Raw genomic sequence first — 19,809 nt, 5'->3', positions numbered from 1 at the left:
CTGTGGTACGTGTTCCTGTTTACCAATTGAAGGGGTGGAGTTTATATTTGGTAATGATTTGGCCAGCATAGATGGTAACATGGCAATGACTGTGTTGCAGCAGATGCTTGCTCATGCTGATCTTGCCAAATTCCTAAAAATTACTGTGGCTATACACGAGAAGCTCATTGTTGATAACAAGCAATTGAAGGATAATCTGATCAGTGTAGAGACCCAACTTTCATACATGAACGATGTGTTTGTTAATGAAAAACAGGAACTGATAAGAACACTTGAACGTCAGTCACAGAAAAAGGAATTGCTGATGAATTAGAACAGTTGGTTGAATGCAGAACTAAAAACCAAAACAGATGAACTGGTGGTACTTCATCGTGAAAAGAGCAATGAGATTCTTGAAATTCAATCAGATCTGGAGAATGTAAAAGATGAGGTGTGTGGTATAGAAGAGCAGATCCAAACTTTAAAAATGATGAGGAACATTTTAAGAAACAGATTGAGGATGTAACAAGTGAATTGAAAAAGCCTAAGGAGCAGTCAGTGGCCATGGACGAAAGATTCCAAAAGGAACTGAATGCCTATGTGAAGTTGTGAAGTTTGTATAAGGGTTCCACAGATAACTGAAACAAGGAAAACTGAACTCACCAGAGTAGCTGCTGAGCTGAATGAAAAGATTAATAAGCTTGAAAAAGAATTGGAAAATAAGAGAGTAAACAAGTACTTAGATAAAATTGTGAAAAATGTGGAAATGAAGTTCCTATTTTTCAAGCGTCAGTGAAAAGAAAGTGAACATGTGCAAAAACTGTGGCACATCTCTTGGATAAATTAGAAAATGTCTTGACGAAAACTCTCTTGGTGCAAGTTTATTCATCTGGTGCTGATCAAAACAATGAAAAGAGAAAGTCTGTTATTGAGGAAGTGATTAAGGAAGATAATTTTGAAGCTGGTTGCCAATCAGACATAGTTTCCATGGCACACTTATAGGATCCATTGAAGGCATGTTTCCATTAACAGAGGAGAAGAGTAAGAAAAACCCCATGTTCTTCTGCATTAAAATTGAGAAACCCATGAGAAAGTTTTTTGTATCGCACAATATGACTAATATGCATCCATATTTGAAGAGGGGAAGACCATCAGAGTATTGATTTGTAGACACACTAGCAAGGTTGAAAAACCTGGTACAAAATAGAGATACAGGCTGGTCAAGATGTTTCTAAAGAAACCTTTAATGTATCTTCGTTATCTTTGGTTGACCATGAAAAGATTATGGCTGAAAACCATTTCATTGTTGGTGTTCTACTCAGGGTTTAAAGAAAAGGCATAGGAGAAAAGGCTTCACTGTAGTGAAGCTTTCTTTCTTCCAAAGGGAAAGGTGTTATGAAATTCTGTGAGGTGGGCCGTCATTGATGCCATCTGAGTCTGGTAATTGAAAAGGGCTCATGAGAAGCTCTGAAGACCCAAGAAGGCAGCCGAAGGTTGACTCTGTGCTGTGGGCCATTGGGGCAGATGCCCCTTTGGAGCAATGTGTTCTGCTTGGCACAGCTGAAGAGCTAAAGTTGTGTTTGTGAATTGGTATTTGAGTGTATACTCGAGAATCCAGGGGAATGGAATCTTGGGAGGTGAGATTGAAAACCTCTGAGGTGGGCCGTGGTTGAAAGCATCTGAACTGGAGTGACTTTTGGAGAGAATTCCAAGTTAGATCTTCGAAGGTAACGATTGGAATCCCTTATGAGAGAAACAGAGTTTCAGTGACATTGGTTGACTCAGTGGTGTCTGGGTTGGCTGTTGAGAAATCCATGGACTCTGTCTTGGTTACATCTGCCATTTATTGTGTAGTGTGGTGTGTTTGACCACAGTTGGCTTATTAATTCAAATGTACCTCATACTTGCACTGACTGTTAGAGTATAAGGTAGATATTGTAAATTGTTTTATCTTTCTGACCTTGTATAGTAAAGTTTATTTTTGTTTGTTTAAAACCTGTGGAATCTTGTGGCTAATTTCACTGAGCAAGTGTCTTGAATTTCAAACTTTGCCTACTTTAAACAAAATGTGATTTGATCCCTAATATATCTTACCAACAACTTGGGGGTCATAAAATTTTTTAAATTTTAAAATTCTGATTCCCAACCCTAACCCACTCCAACCCTTGCACTTCCAGTTTTAATGGAGGTGGGACGAGGTGGGGGCAGGCGTACAACCCATTCCTAGGAGGTGGCATTTTAAATATTATAATAAGGCTGTGTGCCTTATTTGTATTTACCATTTGAAATTTAAGTCCGGCTGGTTTCCCAAGCTTCAAGACACCTGGCAGCTAAACCAATTTGAGGGACGGCTGAATCAGGAAGTAATTGCCTTTCTACCTGCTTTTTGTTCCAGTATGCCTGCCTGGCCACCATCCCATCTCCCCCCATCCTTAGAGATTAGAGAAGGCCCCTAATCTCCACCCACGAGCCTTAATTCTTATCCCTAAAAGGCCTCCAATCCCTCCCTCGATGTCCCTGCCATGGGGCCTCCAATCTCTTCCCCCAAATAAGGCCTCCAATTCCCCATGCTCCAACCTGCCTCCATAGAGACCTTCAACTTTCCCCACACTCAGGCCTGCAATCTCTCTTAGAAATGTAACTTTTTGCTTTTCCTAATTCTGTAACCTCCTGCAACCCTACAATATCCCACTACTTCCACCCACAGAATACCGCTCCGCCCTTCCCTGAATTATCAATAATTTTAAGTCTGGCCTCTTTTGCATGCTTGCAAAACTATTGCTAGGTGTGCCTTAACCCAGACTGCTATTTCTGGAATTCCCTCCCAAACCCCTCTCCCTCTCCACTTTAAAGACCCTCCTTAAAATTCACCAAGCTTATCCCTAACATCTGCTCCTATGGTTTGAGGTCCAATTTTTTTAATACACCTCTGTGAAGAGCTTATGAATGCTTTTCTCTGTTAATGATGATGCTACACAAATGAAACCTTTAAAAAATATTTTGATGCTTTGTAGGGTGATGGCTGGAGAGTGACAGCTGTGTTCCAGGTACAAGACTTTTAAATAGACAAGTGTGTATCTCACACCATTTACATCGAGGCACTTAACATAATTATTGCAGTCATTTCATGCCGATGCAAAAAAAGTAAAACAATTTAAAGTTATTTTTATTTGGAGTATTAGGAATAGCTGGATCTGAACAGAACCTTCATTCCAGAAACCGATAATCCTTTTAGTTACAATAACATATCATGTCATGCAAATGCTTTATTTCAACAGTCGCCTTTAGGTCACCAGATGTCAGCAACCTCACAGCCAAAACTAATATGAATGAAATCCTTATACTGGCAACTCACAGGAAAGACTTACCATATATGGAGCACGTCTTGCATGACATCACTGAACTTCTGACTCAAAAGAGAAAAATATTTTGCATTTAGCCTAGCAGAACAGATATTGGCTTAAAAAAAAAATCCTGTTAGCTAAATCAACCAAACTGAATGCACTGTTCTGTTCGAGCCATTGTATTTAAATTTTAAGGAAACCTATTTTCCTAGGGTTGAGGCAATGGATTGATCCAGAATCTCCCAGGAGGTATTGTCCATTCCAGGTCTTTGTAGCAGCCTTTGTTCCTCCATCTATATATGTATTATTTTTTTCTCTCTGTCGACATTTGGTGCTGCAGTGGCTATGAGGTGCAGACTGTAGAGACTGCGAGAATGTGCTTCACCATTCCAGTTCAGTAAGTGCTATACAGTTAATGCATCAATCCCGCTGGACAACTGCTGTTTACTAGACAGAGCACCGTTCAGGAATCGGTGTATTCTCTACACACGTGCTCTGAACAGAGAGTGATCCCTCTGGATAGGTGAGTGCTTTTGTTTTTATATTAGCTGCTAAATCCAATCTTTTTGACTGTCGCCATCCTCATTCTGGGTCAGGCTCAGTTCAGCATATTACATTTGCACAATATTTATAGGTCCACAGCCAGGCGGAATGGTGCAATAATGTAAACTCACAGCAAGATTGTGTCTGTTCTTAATATTTCCTCCAGTATAAAGCACACATATGGGGTACAAAAAAGACCAGAGTTGGTTTTGCCTATTGGACAACACTATTTTGAAGGTATTTTATAGATGACTTGGCTTGCTTAATTATATTTCTTTCACACAAAGCAGAAAGTCAATCAAACCCATTCTATTATATACAACTGCCCCAGGGATGGTTTTACACAGATGATTTGAAAGTGGTGTACATGCAGAATTGATTTGGAATAATACCTATGTAAAGCGATGGGTGTTTTGAATCCATTGGAAATGAAACCAGCCTAAACTGCAGAGGAATTGGTTCCGATATGTGATGATCTAGGTTCAGGATATTCACCTTTCACGAGCTTAGCATTTGTTTAAGGAAGAGCCTTTCAGTTTTGAAACAAATGCGTGATTTGTGAAGTGTGCTTTTGATTTTAACATCCAGCGTGAAAGCTGTAAATTCCCTTGCTGTAGAAAAGGCAAATTAAAGCTGTATCCAGAAGTGCAATAATATTATTTAAAGATACAAGTTTTTACCCTTACCAGCATATGTGTCAGATGTAGAGATCATAGAATGTGATGACAGATGAGTTTCAATTTCTTTTGTGGCTGCTGCTTACTCCTATCAGCTACACTTCTTTAAATAGTCAGACTTGTGTATGCAGCACATGGGTGCCTATAGAGTAATTAGTGGGATCTGTCAGCTTTTAATTCTAGCTCATCTATTGGCTTAAAATTAGAAATAACTGACTTCCTTAACATTCATTGTTTGACTGTGTTCAGGCTGTACTCTGATGGATGTGGCTGTGCCTGGACAGGGGTGTGAAGCTATCACTTACATTCCTTAAGACAGTGAACTCTGAGGAACGTTAACTGGTTTGGGAATGTTTCCAAATCATTAGACCTGAATGTTGACCAATGTAGCAAATGAGCAGAGTAAATACACTGAGAAAAACATGTTCGTTGGAAATCTTACAGGATCCTAATGGTATTCTATGCAAAAATATTTTAGGGGCTCAAAGGATTTCCCACTAAAATGTATGCAGCCTTATGAAGAATTTCTGCTACATCCTTGGAGATTTATTAGTTACGTTTTGAGATATTTTATAAGACAATAGAAATGTAAAACCTTGTACGAGATTTAAGCAGAATAATTGGATTGATTCAGATCCATGTAAACTGAAAAGCAGTGTTATGAATGTATGCTTATATAAATAAACTGACTCCCCCACTTCCTTCCACCTACTCCATAAACTGGATTTTTTTCTTTCCTACCTTGCCCCAGTAATCTGGTGAAAGCATTGTCTGAAGGAAGCATGTAGTGCAGTGGTTACATTTTATGTTTGTAATAGCACACAGTGACAGGAGTATTAGGCTTTAACACTAACAAAAGGTGACAGCCACAGTGCTATCAGAACAGTTTTACCGTAAAAGAGGTGAGAGCCCAGGGCAGTTGTACACGTGACTGCCGTTATCCTTTTCCTAAGCTGTATTAATGCATTTTGCCAGCTCATGGTGTGCTGTTTGTTGACTGTCAAACTATAGTATTTTATTGTTTGATGAAACCAGATATAGAGCGATAGCTGGTTAGTGATGCACAATCCTCAGCTGGTCTGGCGCCAATATATGCAAGAGTAGTTTGCACTCCTTGAGTAATCCATCCTCCAACATTCAATACTTTACACATTATGCATGAAGTTTGATTTCTTTTAATTTGTCTTGTTTCTGAAAAATATGTCAAGGTTTTGTCATTGCAAGTAGAGTGCATGGAGAAACAGGTGGTTTGTAATTAAGAATAGCAGATGTATATTGTCAGTAGCACATAATTGTTATAGATATGTGATGTCAGAGGTGTTCAATTTTAATGGATACAATTGTGACTCATGGAATCACAAAATATTCATAATAGAGATGTAGAATTAAAATGGATGCCTAGGTGCCGAACAACGGAAATATATTCCAGTTTTTTATATCAGACATATAAGGTTTTTTCTCTTAAAAATACAAAATGATTAAAACACTATTGATTATGCTTTAGCAGTCTTTTGGTGAAGACTCAGTACAAAGGTAACTTGTTCAGCAGGAAGTACTAGAGTTGAAGAGGCAGTATGAAAATAGAAATAGTTAGGCTTGATAATTAGAAGCATACTTCAATTCAGATGTCTAGTATTTCTGATTTTTCTTGTTTCTCCACCCTATTGGATTATTTTCATTTTCTGCATTGTATTGCTATAGATTTTTTTACTCAGTAAGAGGACAGGATACCCTGGACTGTGGGTCCATCTGCAGTTATCATCAATGCTATTTCGTAGTTGGCCAAAAAAAGGCTAGCTTATATTTTCTCTAAACTCCATTGGTTCTGGCACCTATTGCTATTCCAACAGTTCTCCACCTACCAGCCTGATTGAAAACCAATGAATCTTGCTTCAGTTAGGAAAGACTTTCAATGGCAATTCAGATTCGGGTTCGAACTTGTGATTCTCTAGCTGGAAGTTCAATGTTAATACTGCTTACATTGCATATTACAGAGTGAGCAAGCTGCTGAAGGGTCTTGGCAGCTGTGTTGCACATTTAGTATGAGTGCTGCACTGTCCATACAAGCATCAATCGTGCAGTCATAATATGTATTATAGGAGTGACCCATGTGCATGACATGATACTCTATGTGTAATGCATGATACAATATGAGGCAGATTTCTGCTGTGGGCTGTAGTGCAGGTGCGTTGTATTTATATGTATGTTGGTTCATACAATATAAAAAAAAGTTGTAGCCAAAGGAAGGTTATGGACTGGGTGCAGGTCAATGGGACTAGCGGAATAATATTTCGGCACAGACTAGAAGGGCCGAATGGCCTGTTTTTCTGTGCTGTAGTGTTCTGTGGTTCTATGGTTCAAAGTAAGAGAATTTGTAGATGAGGCAGTTTCATTCTGTGAGCAGTGGACATTGCTTGTGCTTTAATTACAGCCCACAGCAGAAAGTTGCCTCAATGTATACTGTGCAGCACATTCTAATGTCACATATGTGCATCACTCATTCGATTCATGTTATTCCTCTCAAACATAAATACAGGTAGCTGCTAAGACTAATCATCATCCTCCCCCGTAATCTGGTGAAAATGGTTACTGTGAAGTGGGCTCACTTTGATAAAAAACAGTACAAATATTATACCGGCTTCAACATTGACTGATAACTTATTTTCATTTCAAAACTATTTTACATGATATGACTGTTGCTGAGGTGAAGCATTAATTATTTTTGTTCCCATGAGTTGTATAACAAAAATCACCAAAATATCAGTGCTCCTTACAAAATGACTGGAATGCCGTGGCAAATTGCTAAATGATTATGAGATGTTTCCATTCCATAGAGACTGCCTGGCAATGAAAAGATACATTCAACTTCTACATCATATTTCTCCTTCTAAGGCTTCTGCCTCTGATGCTTATAAACAGAGTAGTGCCAGATTGAATATACTGTGACTATCAGCTATCATTACGGGCTTATGGTACTATTCGTGTTTCCATGGGAAATCAACGTAATGCAGTGTGCAACTGTGCTTCATATCCTTTATGGAAGTAGATATAAAAAGGTTTTTCACCTCTATCACAGCCTGTATTAGAATAATTGATGCTACCGGTCCATTGATCTATAAAGTGTTATATCAATTTAAAATTAAAATACAAACAGCTTATCTTCATATAGCTAAAAGGTTTTGCAATACCCAAGGTAAAAGTTGTTTGTAAACCAGGAACGTTATGTAAACAATTATCTCAACTGTTTTTGTTTGATTACAAATACTTTAATTTTAATTCATATTTTCAAAAAATACAGCCAAATTATTGTACAAGAACATAAGAACAAATGCCATTATGTATGGCAATAGCCAGGCCACAGATCTGATATCAACCCAAACTGAACAGAACGAATAAGAAGGGTTCCATAATTTCCTAATTTGTGTAATTTCAAAACAATCTTACCTACAAACCACTGATTGTAGAATGGAGCGTTAGCAAAATAGGACACTAATTTTCCAATATAATTTTATTTTCCTAACTTTACCTTGTCCACTTCCAGCTATGAGCAGATCTTGACAAAACAGTGGACTTCCCCATGCTCACTGTCAGTGCTGCTATGCATTACTGTTAAGAAGCACATACTTTGTGGAACATGTTGGGTCTTTTGAGGGTCCCTCCCCTCTATCAGTCTGCATACTCTAGTGCCTTGTTGGAGAGCCAGCAAATTATAAATGATATAGAAATGGCAATCTGGACTTGGATCTCCACTGGATAGCAGAATGAGTGATTTGTACCCATGGTTGCCCATATGCTGAGACCTTGTCACCTATGGCATTGGAGCCAGATGTGGAATGAAGGGCAGATGCTTTTCCAGAAGGGAGATAAAAATAGTCATTCTAAACCAATTCCTGAACACTTCCCTTTGACAAAGCACCTTGTTGCCCCTTCAGTTGAAATATGCAGGATGTGCAGAGACATAAAACAGGAGAGAAAGGAACATATTATGAATGATTTTTTCATTATTATAACCTGATATTTCAGTTATTTTTATTGGCTTGGTGCCGCTATTTTCAGGGTCTGCAGTTTTCCCTATGGATGCTGCAATATCCTCTGGTAGGGAAGGACTAAAATGTCAAGAAATGTAGGTTCTTGTTCATTTATATGCCGCCTTATGTTTAGATTTTATTTGTGTCTATTGGTTAGATGTAGATAATAGGCAGATGACATAATTAGATTGGTAAACTGGAAGAGTGCAAGAGAGTGTGGTAGGAAATAATCAGCAGAGGAGAGGGGGTACATATAGAGCAAATGAAACTCTATGGCCAGGATTTTCTGACCCCTCAGCAGCATGTCTCCCTCTGGTGGATGCGGCGAGCCAATTAAATCTCCATTCAGTTCGGCAGGACCGTAATATCCCGGCAGGTGGGAGGGGCCGGAAAATCCTGGCCTATGGGTCAGACTTTCGCTACTGAGGCAGGCACGTTGAGTCAGGAAATTTCCAGATTCGTCAGACCTGCCTCAGTAAAAAGTGTCCTGATGCGCACAATTTCCACTCTGGGGCATCGGGGACAGGATAGGTTGGGCTCACAGAGCCCGGAAGCAGAGGATAGGCAGCCACAGGCAGTTAGAAAGCCTACAGAGGTTCTCTGGGACTTCTTCCTAGGTGATTTGGAAGCTGTTAGGTCCTCTAGCTCTGAGATCTCTCACACCTCCCCCATGCCCATGTAATGCCAATTCATGCCCCCACCCACCACTCTGCTTCTTCATAACCCCATGTCAACTCAACGCCAACTTAAACCCCCACCACACATGGCCCCTCAGAGTCTTATACGACCTTCATAGCCACTCACCCAATATCCTCAATGGCCAACCTTGGGAGCCATGTGGAGATGAAAAAAAAATCTTTAACAATGGGAACACCACCATCTGCACGCACCATCCTGACTTGAAACTATATTGCCATTCCTTAACTATTGCTGTATCAAAATCCTGGAACTCCCTTCCTAACAGCACTGTGGGTATACCTACACCACATGGACTGCAGCGATTTAAGAAGGTGGCTCACCACCACCTTCCAAAGGGAAATTGGGGTGGTAAATAAATGCTGGACTAGTCAGTGACACCCACATCCCACGAACAAATAAATTTTAAAAAGTGAAATCCAGTTCTTACTGATACACACTTGATAGTGAAAATAAAACTGCCATTCATTAAATCAACTCAAAGCTTTTAAACCTCCTTAAGTGTTAATCTCTTATAAAAACAAACCAACTTCTATTCAGATCCCTCATTGAATACAGCTGATCCTTTAATAGCATCCTAAAACTGTCGATCAAACTGTGAACTCAGAACCCCCCTGCTGATATAGTAGCTTTTGAAATTCAGCCAACATTCATAATGACAATAATAGCCCTTAGGAAATGTCAACAAAGCAATGTATTGAAATTGCATGACGGGATGCTTTTTTTTTCTTCTAAATTACACCAGATGGCCTGTCAATCAAAGCAGTTCAGCAGAGGGCATTCAGCTTTTTAAAAAAATGTTTGAAGAGTGGGGCATTTAAAAATCTTAAGATTATGAGACTTCAACAGTCATGAAGGGCTGATGAGGCCTGGTTATGTCTCCTCCATCAATTTGTGACTCCCACACTGCCGGTTAAGGCCCTTGCAATATTCAAAATGGGGTCTGTTTGAACTCAGCTCTAAGTTCAAATGATCTTGCTGAGTTCAGATTTGCTGCCTGTGTGAATTATGCCCCACCCTTTTCCCTGATGAGCAAAAATTGGATCTGTTGGAAGTGGAGGCGGAACTTCTGCATCTGGGTCCCACCCACCACTTTTTTAAAGGTCCACAGTGTCCGGAAGACTCTGAAAATCTAGCCCTATAGGTCCGATGAAGCAGTACATTTTGGATAAACAGAGATCACAAAATACTAGAATCACACAATAGGAGAAAAGAAAGATCTCAGTACAGATACATAGATCATTATCATTAGGTTTAAAATGTAATTTAAAAGATAAATGGAATCTTGAACTTAATATATTGAATACAAAAGTAAAGAGATGTTCATGAATCTGTAGAAAATGTTTGCTAATAAGATGTAGGCCATTAGGCCCATCGAGTCTGATCCGCCATTCAATGAGATCAATGCTGACTTGATAATCCCCAACTCCACTTTCCTGCCTTTTCTTCATAACCCTTGATTCCCTTACTGATTAAAAATCTTTCTATTTCAGCCTTGAATATACTTAGCGACCCAGCTCCGACAGCCCCCTGTGGTAAAGAATTCCACAGATTCACTACCGTCTAAGCCAAGAAATTCCTCCTCGTTTCTGTCTTAAAGGCGACCCCTTACTCTGAGATTATTCCGTCTGGTGGTCCTAGACTCTCCCACAAGGGGAAACAACCTCTTAGCATCTACCCTGTCAAGCCCCCTAAGAATCTTAACCTCTCCTCATAAGAAAATCCCTCCATACCCGGGATCAACCTAGTGAACCTTCTCTTGACTGCCACCAATGCCAGTATATCTTTCCTTAGATAAGGGGACAAAAACTGTTCACAGCATTCTAGGTGTGGCCTAACAAGCACCTTGTATAGTTTTAGCAGGACTTCCCTATTTTTATACTCCATTCCCTTTGAAATAAAGGCCAACATTCCATTTGCCTTCCCTATTACCTGCTGAACTTGTATGTTAGCTTTTGAGATTCAAGCATATGGATTCCCAAATCCCTCTGTTCTGTAGTTTTCTGCAGTCTTTCTCCATGTAAATAGTATTCAGCTCCTCTATTCTTCTTGCCAAAATGCATAACCTCATATTTTCCCACATTATTATTCTATCTGCCAAGTTTTTGCCCACTGACTTCACCTGTCTATATCCCCCTGTAGACTCTTTGTGTCATCCTCACCACTTGCTTCCCATTTATTTTTGTGTCATGTGTTAAGCTGTGTATTTTTGGATACTTCCCTGTAGAAAAAGTTTTGAAGCCACGGAAATTGTGCAAGGAAAATGCCAGGGGCAAGAAAAAATCTTGAGCTGTGTTCATTGGAGAAAGGAAAGGTTAAATGCAGATCTGGTAGTCAAAATGGCCAAAGTTCTGAAAGGTCTTGTGAAAGATTATTTTCATTGGTCAGTAACAAAGAAGAGTGAAGTTAGGATTCATGTTAACTGCATGAATTAGGGTACTTCTTTCCTGCAGAAAGAATGTGGAATACATTCTGATAAGTAACACTTGAAGCTGGGTCAGTCACAACTTTTAAGGGGCCATTGCATAAACATTTGAAGAAGAAAACTATTAAAGGGTGCAGAGAAGGTGCAAAAAGAGAGATGGTCTTGAATTTATAAAGTGCCTTTCGCAGCCTCAGTAATGTCAAGATGCTTTACAATTAAGCACTTTTGAAGATGGCTACAGTTATAATGTAGGAAATAAGGCAGCCAATTTGTGCACAGCAAGCTCCCATAAACAGCAAAGTGATAATGATCAGTTTTTTTTAGTGATGCTGACTGGAGGATAAATATTGGTCAGGACACCAGGCTTAACACTCCTGCTGTTCTTCTAAATAGTATCATGGGATCTTTTATATCTGATTGAGAGAGCAGACAGAGCCCCTCAGGGCCCCATTTCAACATCTCATCCAAAAGGTGGCACCTACAACAGTACAGAATTCTTTCAGTACTGCACTGGAGTGTCAGCCTAAACTTTTGTGCTCCAGTGTTTGGACTGGGACATGAACCCACAAGCTTTTGATTTAGAAGATGAAGTGCTGCCAACTAGGCCCTGGCTGACACCTAAATTCAGGGAAATGGAATTAAGTAGTGTGGACTAATGTGGATCTGGCATCAGCAAAGGCACAATGGATCAAATGGCCTTCTTATGTGCTAAAGTTTCCATGGGGGAGATTTTATACTTTTGTGCTTGTGACATCTGTTCATGAAATCAGAGACGCTAAACCCGTGGTTTTCTGCCTATTAAATTTAATTTTCTGCTGGGAGCAATCTTCCCGAATAATTAATAAGAGCCACTGGTTAAAATTATAATAACTTGAACACTAATCAGAAAAATGCAAACTTGGAAGGGAAAATTAGATTTCACAATGAGATGCTCATAATTACATAGAATCCTCTTTCATGAATTGTAAAATCAGACCTTGAACTTGCACTTGCAAATGTATATTTCCAGATATCTGTATGTTCACACACCTTACATATACATACACCTTATACCAATATAGAAATACATGCAAATATATATGCACATACACTTCTTGCACATTAAAAACCAGACCTTTGCCTTGCACAGTGTAGAAATAAAAATGTTTTCAGCATCAGCAGGACAGGAGGTCGGGAAATGCAGTGTGGGGGACAGCATAACTGTATTAAGGAATTGTTACTTCCTGAGTGTGTGAGGTACTTTTCCTTTTTAAAAAAAAGATTTGTTAACAAACTCTCAACACCAATGCATTGGTGTGACATTTAGAAATGTATGTGTGAGAGCATGACGGTTTAAATTGCATCAGTTTCACACCCTAATGCGTAAGACTTGACAGGTCTGAAACATTCATCATCAACAGTTTTTGAATCTGTGTGTTGTCTCCTCATAAAGTTATAAAGGACATTTCAGCATATCTTTCACTGTGTAGTTTTAAAAATTCTGTGTTAAATTTAGCCATCATCTACATCTTTATACAAGCTGCAGGCATACCTAGAAGAAGCATAATTTGTGATTTACTATTCTTTTTAATTCTTTCACGGGGTGTGGGCGTTGCTGTCAAGGCGAGCATTTGTTGCCTATCCCTAACTGCCGTGTTTTGCTAGGCCGTTTCAGAGGGCAATTAAGAGTCAACCACATTGCTGTGGGCCTGGAGTCACATGTAGGCCAGACCAGGTAAGGATGGCAGATTTCCTTCCCTAAAGGGCATTAGTGAACCAGATGGGTTTTTACACCAATTGATGATGGTTTCATGGTCACCATCACTGAGACTAGTTTTCATATTCCAGACTTTATTAATTGAGTTTAACTTCCACCAGCTACCTTGGTGGGATTTTAACCTGTGTCCCCAGAGCATTAGTTTGGGCCTCTGGATTACTAATCCAATGACATTACCACCACACCACCACCTCCCCTCAATGATTCAACTCTCATCTTTTGTTTCATTTGACTCTTTACCTTCCCACTGTCTGTTGCTGTTTGATAACTTATTTGGTGTTTTTAACTTATATTTAAGATCTATTATGTAGCAATCAGAGTATTTATTTAGCCTTTCAATTTGTACAAATGTTGCCTGCACCACATCTATTTTATCTTGCTTACTTTGAGAAATAAATTTGCATTAATGCCCTATGTTTTTTCTGAATCTAGCATTTGTTTTGCCTGAATGCCTGTGAAGCTGGCTTTAAGAAGAACCTTGGTGTTGGCAGCCCACCCATTGAATCTGTAGCTTTGGCAGAATTGCTGATGACATTTCTCCAGCGCATTTACTTGTCGCTGCTACACAGTCCAGGTCTCACTGCAGTACAGGAGTGTGGTGACGTCAACTGCTCCATACACGAGGACTTTTGTTGACTTGTTGAGCTCTTTGTTGTCAAACACTCGTTGCTGTAGCTTGTAGAAGGCTGAGCTGGCGCAGCTGATCCAGTGTTGGATCTCATTGTCAGTGGTGGATTTTTGAGAGAGGTGGCTGCCAAGATATGGGGAGTGCTCAACATTTTCCAGAGTGTCTCCTTCAGCATATATGGGAGGTGGAGTATTTGGCTGACCAGGTGCGGGCTGATATGAGTTTTGTTTTAACATTCAAGGACAGGCTGCGTTTCTTGTATGCAGAATTGAAAAGATCGAGAGTAGTTTGCAAATCTGGTGCAGAGTGGGCAACGACACTGCGGTCATCCGCAAACCGTAGATCATGTATGTCTATGGTGGTCAGTTTAGTTTTAGCATGGGGGCAACTGAGGTTAAAGAGTTTTCCATCTAGGTGGTATTTAATACTGACACCAGAGGTCAGATGATCTTTGATGATATGAATAGCCATTGTCAGGTAGATGGTAAATCATATGGGGCCTATCACACAGCCTTGCTTGACACCAGTCTGGATTTTGAAGGCATCTGTTTCAGATTTCCCACTTAAGACAGCTGCAGTCATATAATTATGAAGCACATGCAGGACTGTGATGAAATTTTTTGGACATCCAAATCTTTTGAACACAACCCACAGAGCCTCACAATTTACTGAGTCAAATGCTTTGGTCAGGTCAATGAATGCAATGAAGTGTTCCCGTTGTTGTTCTCAACTTTTCTCTTGAATTTGTCTGGCAACAAAGGCCATGTCAGATGTTCTGCTGGAAGGTGTAAAGCCAAAATGTGTCTCTGGGAGGATTTCCTCAGCCACAGGAAGTAGGCGATTCAGGAGAGCGAATGTCAGGATTTCCCCGCAATGGAAAAGAGGGAAATACCTCAATAATTTCCACAGCTTGATTCATCTCCCTTTTTGAAGATAGTTACAATTGTTGTATTCCTGAAGTCGGGGAGGGTGGAGTTCTTTTTATATGAGTGAAAGTCCACCAGTTTTGAAGACCTCGGCTGGAATACCATTGGAGCCACAGGTTTTTCATATGTTTGATTGCTTGTTGCAGCTCTACCATCGATGGTGGTGGCTCACCCATGAGGTTTCTACCACAGGGTATTGGGGGCTTGCTGGAGAGTATCAACTGCCACTGTTGTTTCATGGTTGATGAGTTGTTGAAAATATTCTTTCCAGCACTGACAGACAGCATTGTCATTCTTAAGAAAGGAAACACTATCTTGTGAGCAAAGGGGATTTTGCCCAGTGTCCTTGGCCTATAAGAGAGATACTAAATGAGTACTTCTCATCAGTATTCACCAAAGAGGACTTAGCGGTCGATTTGTCTAGGGAAGAGTGCGTAGATAGCCTGGATCATGTTGAGATCAAAAAAGAGGAGGTGTTAGGCGTCTTGAAGAATATTAAGGTGGATAAGTCCCCTGGGCCAGATGGGATCTACCCCAGAGTACTGAGGGAGGCAAGGAAGGAGATTGCTTGGGCCTTGACAGAAATCTTTGTATCCTCACTGGCTACGGGTGAGGTCCCAGAGGACTGGAGAATGGCCAATGTTGTTCCATTGTTTAAGAAGGGTAGCAGGGATAATCCAGGAAATTACAGGCCAGTGAGCCTTACGTCAGCGGTAGAGAAATTATTGGAGAAGATTCTTCGTGACAGGATTTACTACCATTTGGAAGCAATGGGGTGTATTAGTGAGAGGCAGCATGGTTTTGTGAAGGGGAGGTCGTGTCTCACTAACTTGATCGAGTTTTTCAAGGAAGTGACAAAGATGATCGACAATGGAAGGGCAGTGGATGTTATCTACATGGATTTCAGTAAGGCCTTTGACAAGGTCCCTCATGGCAGACTGGTACAGAAGGTAAAGTCGCACGGGATCAGAGGTGAGCTGTCAAGATGGATACAGATTTGGCTTGGTCATAGAAGACAGAGGGTAGCAGTGGAAGGGTGCTTTTCTGAATGGAGAGCTGTGACTAGTGGAGTTCCACAGGGATCAGTGCTGGGACCTTTGCTGTTTGTAGTATACATAAATGATTTGGAGGAAAATGTAACTGGGCTAATTAGTAAGTTTGCAGATGACACTAAGGTTGGAGGAGTTGCAGATAGTGAAGAGGATTGTCAAAGGATACAACGGGATATAGATTGGTTGGAGACTTGGGCGGAGAAATGGCAGATGGAGTTTAATCCAGACAAATGTGAGGTAATGCATTTTGGAAAGTCTAATACAGGCAGGAATTATACAGTAAATGGCAGAACCCTTAAGTGCATCGACGGGCAGAGGGATCTGGGTGTACAGGTCCACAGGTCACTGAAAGTGGCAACGCAGGTGGATAAGGTAGTCAGGAAGGCATATGGCATGCTTGCCTTCATTGGCAGGGGTATTGAGTATAAAAGCTGGGAAGTCATGCTGCAGCTGTATAGAACCTTGGTTAGGCCACACTTGGGATATTGCGTGCAATTCTGGTCGCCACATTACCAGAAGGATATGGAGGCATTGGAGAGGGTGCAGAGGAGGTTTACCAGGATGCTGCCTGGTCTGGAGGTTATTAGCTATGAGGAGAGGTTGGAGAAACTTGGATTGTTCTCACTAGAGCAACGGAGATTGAGGAGCGACTTGATAGAAGTTTACAAAATTATGAGTGGCATGGACAGAGTAGATAGTCAGAAGCTTTTTCCCAGGGTGGAAGAGTCAATTACTAGGGGACATAGATTTAAGGTGAGAGGAGAAAATTTTAGAGGAGATGTGCGGGGCAAGTTTTTTACGCAGAGGGTAGTGAGTGTCTGGAATTCGCTGCCAGAGGAGGTGGTGGAAGCAGGTACGATAGTGGTGTTTAAGAGGCAGCTTGACAAATACATGAATAGGATGGGAATAAAGGGATACAGACCCCGGAAGTGCAAGATGTTTTCGTTTGACAGGCAATATGATCGGCGCAGGCTTGGAGGGCTGAAGGGCCTGTTCCTGTGCTGTACTTTTCTTTGTTCTTTGTTCTTTGTTCTATAGATAGCTCTGGTGGCTTCAAAAAAACTTTTCATTTTATGATGGACAGCAGCATATTGTTGGATCTCTCAGGCTTTCTCTTCCCACCACATGTCCTTTACCTTCTGGATTTGTCTTTTCGCATCAGCCTTGAGCTGTTGGAATGCTGACTTCTTAACAATATTCTAGGAGGTCACATATTTCAGCATTGTTTTCATCGAACCAGTCCTGGTGATGATGATGATGATGCTCAAACCCAATGGTCTAGACACTGCAGTCTAGCACAGCTGACTTTATTTGATTCCAATGTTCTGGAATTGAGTTGGATGTGAAGAATTTCCAGATTGGTGTGAGGTGCACTTGAAATTCCTCTCCTCAGTTGGGCTGCTTTAGGGCTGAGACATTGATCTTCTTCCTCTTGGACTTTTGGTTCTTGCAATATCTTGGTGCTAGATGAATATTCATCACCAATTGAACAAGCCGATGATCAACCCAACAGGCATCAGTCCTCTGCATGGATTGAGTGTTACAGACATCACTTAGATCTTTGATTGAACAATGACATAATCTAGGAGGTGCCAGTGCTTTGATCTAGGATGCCTCAATGTGGTTTGTATTAGTCCTTCTGGGAAAAGAGGGTGTTTGTTATATTTATAATTAGGCCACACTGAGCACACTTTGTCAGCAGGCGGACACCATTTGCAATGGTTTTTCCCACCCCAGACGTTGGGGCCACAACCAACCCTGGCATTAAAGTCCCCCACAAAGATGATGTTTTCTTTTTTGGGATGGCAGCGAGGACTTCACCAAGGTAAGATTGGAACTTTTCCTTAACATCTTGATTGAAATCTAGGGTTGGGGCATAAGTGCTGAAGATGGTGGCGTGTTGGTTATGGCTGAGCTGTTGGTGAAGTGTCATGAGCCTTTAATTTATACAATTGAGGAGTTCTGACAGTGCATCAAAAATCACATTCCAGATGGCAAAACCAAAACCAAAATCTCCATGGACTCGAGGGTCACTGTCAGCCTTTCCTTTCCAATAGAAAGTGTATCTCCCTGCTTCTTCCTTTAGCCACTCTTCCTGAGGAAGGCAGGTCTCACTAAGGGCAGCGATGGTAAGCAAGTCCTGAATGAAGTGCAAATGAGATTTGTGTTGGGACCTGTACTATTACTAATTTACATGAATGACTTAGATTCAGAAGCTCAGTGCAAACTGATGAAATTCATGCATGGCAACTGATTGGAAGAGGCAGTTCCATTTGGCCAGGCAGCCCCACGGCTACAAAACAAGTTCATCAAAAAAAGGTAAGTCGGTGTGTCAGTGGCAAATGCAAGTGAATGCAGGCAAGCGTGAAGTACTAGACTTAAGAAGAAAGAATAAACAGCATGGATGTTCTATAAAAGAAAGTTAACAGAGTTTTGGGTTCATTATTAGACTCGGTTTCAATAGCTCTGAAATTGTGTGGTGTCTACAAAATTTGTAGCCCATCCCTATTTATCCAGAGAAGGTAGTGGTTGGCCTTGAATCACTGCAGTCCATGTGGTGAACATACTCCCACAGGGCTATGATAAATCTTTATAGTGACTTGCTAGGCCATATCAGAAGGCAGTTAAGAGACAACCACATTCGTGGAGGATTGGAGTCACATAACAAGATCTGGAAGCATGAACAGCTTTGCTCCCTTAAAGAGATTAGTGAAGCAGTTGGGTTATTACGTGGACAATTATACTGATACATGCTTTTTATTTTCAGATTCTTTTGAAACTGAATTCAATTTCTAAAACTGCCATGCTGGGATACAAACTCACAAGGTCAGAAATTGGACCATGCTGTTTTTTGGGCAAGGGGGGGGTGTCACAATTTGTGACCTGCCCATATCTGTTGACATGGAGATAGCCAAGACACAAATATGATGCTGCTTCCTCATTTACTTGATTGTAGCGTTGGTCCAGGTGGAGGCTACCTGAGCACTCAGGATGGGCCGAGCCGCATACACAGAGAGCAGACGCTGAAGACAGCCTGGCCTTTTTAAAAACAAATCTGTCCCTGTTTGCGGGAAGCTGCAGTGAATCACAAGATGTTGCTACAGTGTATACTATTGTTACAACTCTGAATCATAGAATAGGATCATAGAATGGTTATGCACAGAAGGAGGGTATTCGCCCCATTTTCTCTGTGCCTGCTCTCTGCAAGAACTCAGAACTGCTGCCTGTCCAATCAATGCATATGCAGGAGAGAGAGAGCAACAGTACAGGACTAATGAAGAGGCCCCATGACTTGATCTGGCACGCACAGCCACCAGCTCAGATACTGGCACTGTGGCTACCTTAGAGACAAGTTTAGAGTTGGGCTCAGCATGTGTTGAGTACTAGGCACAAGTGGGCTGCAGCCAGACCAGGGGGCAAGGATGGTTTGTATGTCAGCTTATTGGAAGGTGTGTTCACAGTTGTCTTCTGCTACAGGGACCTCAGATGAGGACCCCGATGGATGGCATACAGGAGAATGCTAATGAGTACGCACACCGAGATGCTGGTGCCTTTGCTGCCTTGTCAGACAGCCTCCTGTCAATGTCAAGGAGCATGAAGGTTTCTGGCTCCAAGCTGGTAGAGGGTGTTACATAGAGTGTCCCTTCTCTGCAGCCTATGCTCCATCTCCTTGTTATCCTGCAGACCCAGGGACACAGCCCCTATATTTATTGCAGCCATTATGTGGACAGGTCACTGAATCCTCTTTCCTTCTA

At 41.0% G+C, this 19,809-nt stretch overlaps 1 protein-coding gene across 2 annotated transcripts in view; it reads left to right on the top strand.

Moving 5' to 3' along the window:
- Positions 1 to 3,470: 3,470 nt before the first annotated feature.
- dlgap1a (discs, large (Drosophila) homolog-associated protein 1a) overlaps positions 3,471 to 19,809 on the top strand; it is an 889,543-nt gene continuing 873,204 nt past the window's right edge. For both annotated transcript variants that reach the window (XM_078540647.1, XM_078540646.1), the window contains exon 1: positions 3,471 to 3,846. The gene's annotated coding sequence lies outside the window, so the exon portion shown is untranslated. The remainder of the gene's footprint in view (positions 3,847 to 19,809) is intronic.

Source organism: Cetorhinus maximus, chromosome 4, assembly GCF_964194155.1.
Source record: "Cetorhinus maximus chromosome 4, sCetMax3.hap1.1, whole genome shotgun sequence".
In the NCBI taxonomy this organism is placed as follows: Eukaryota; Metazoa; Chordata; class Chondrichthyes; order Lamniformes; family Cetorhinidae; genus Cetorhinus; species Cetorhinus maximus.
This window is presented reverse-complemented; position numbering and strand designations above follow the sequence as displayed.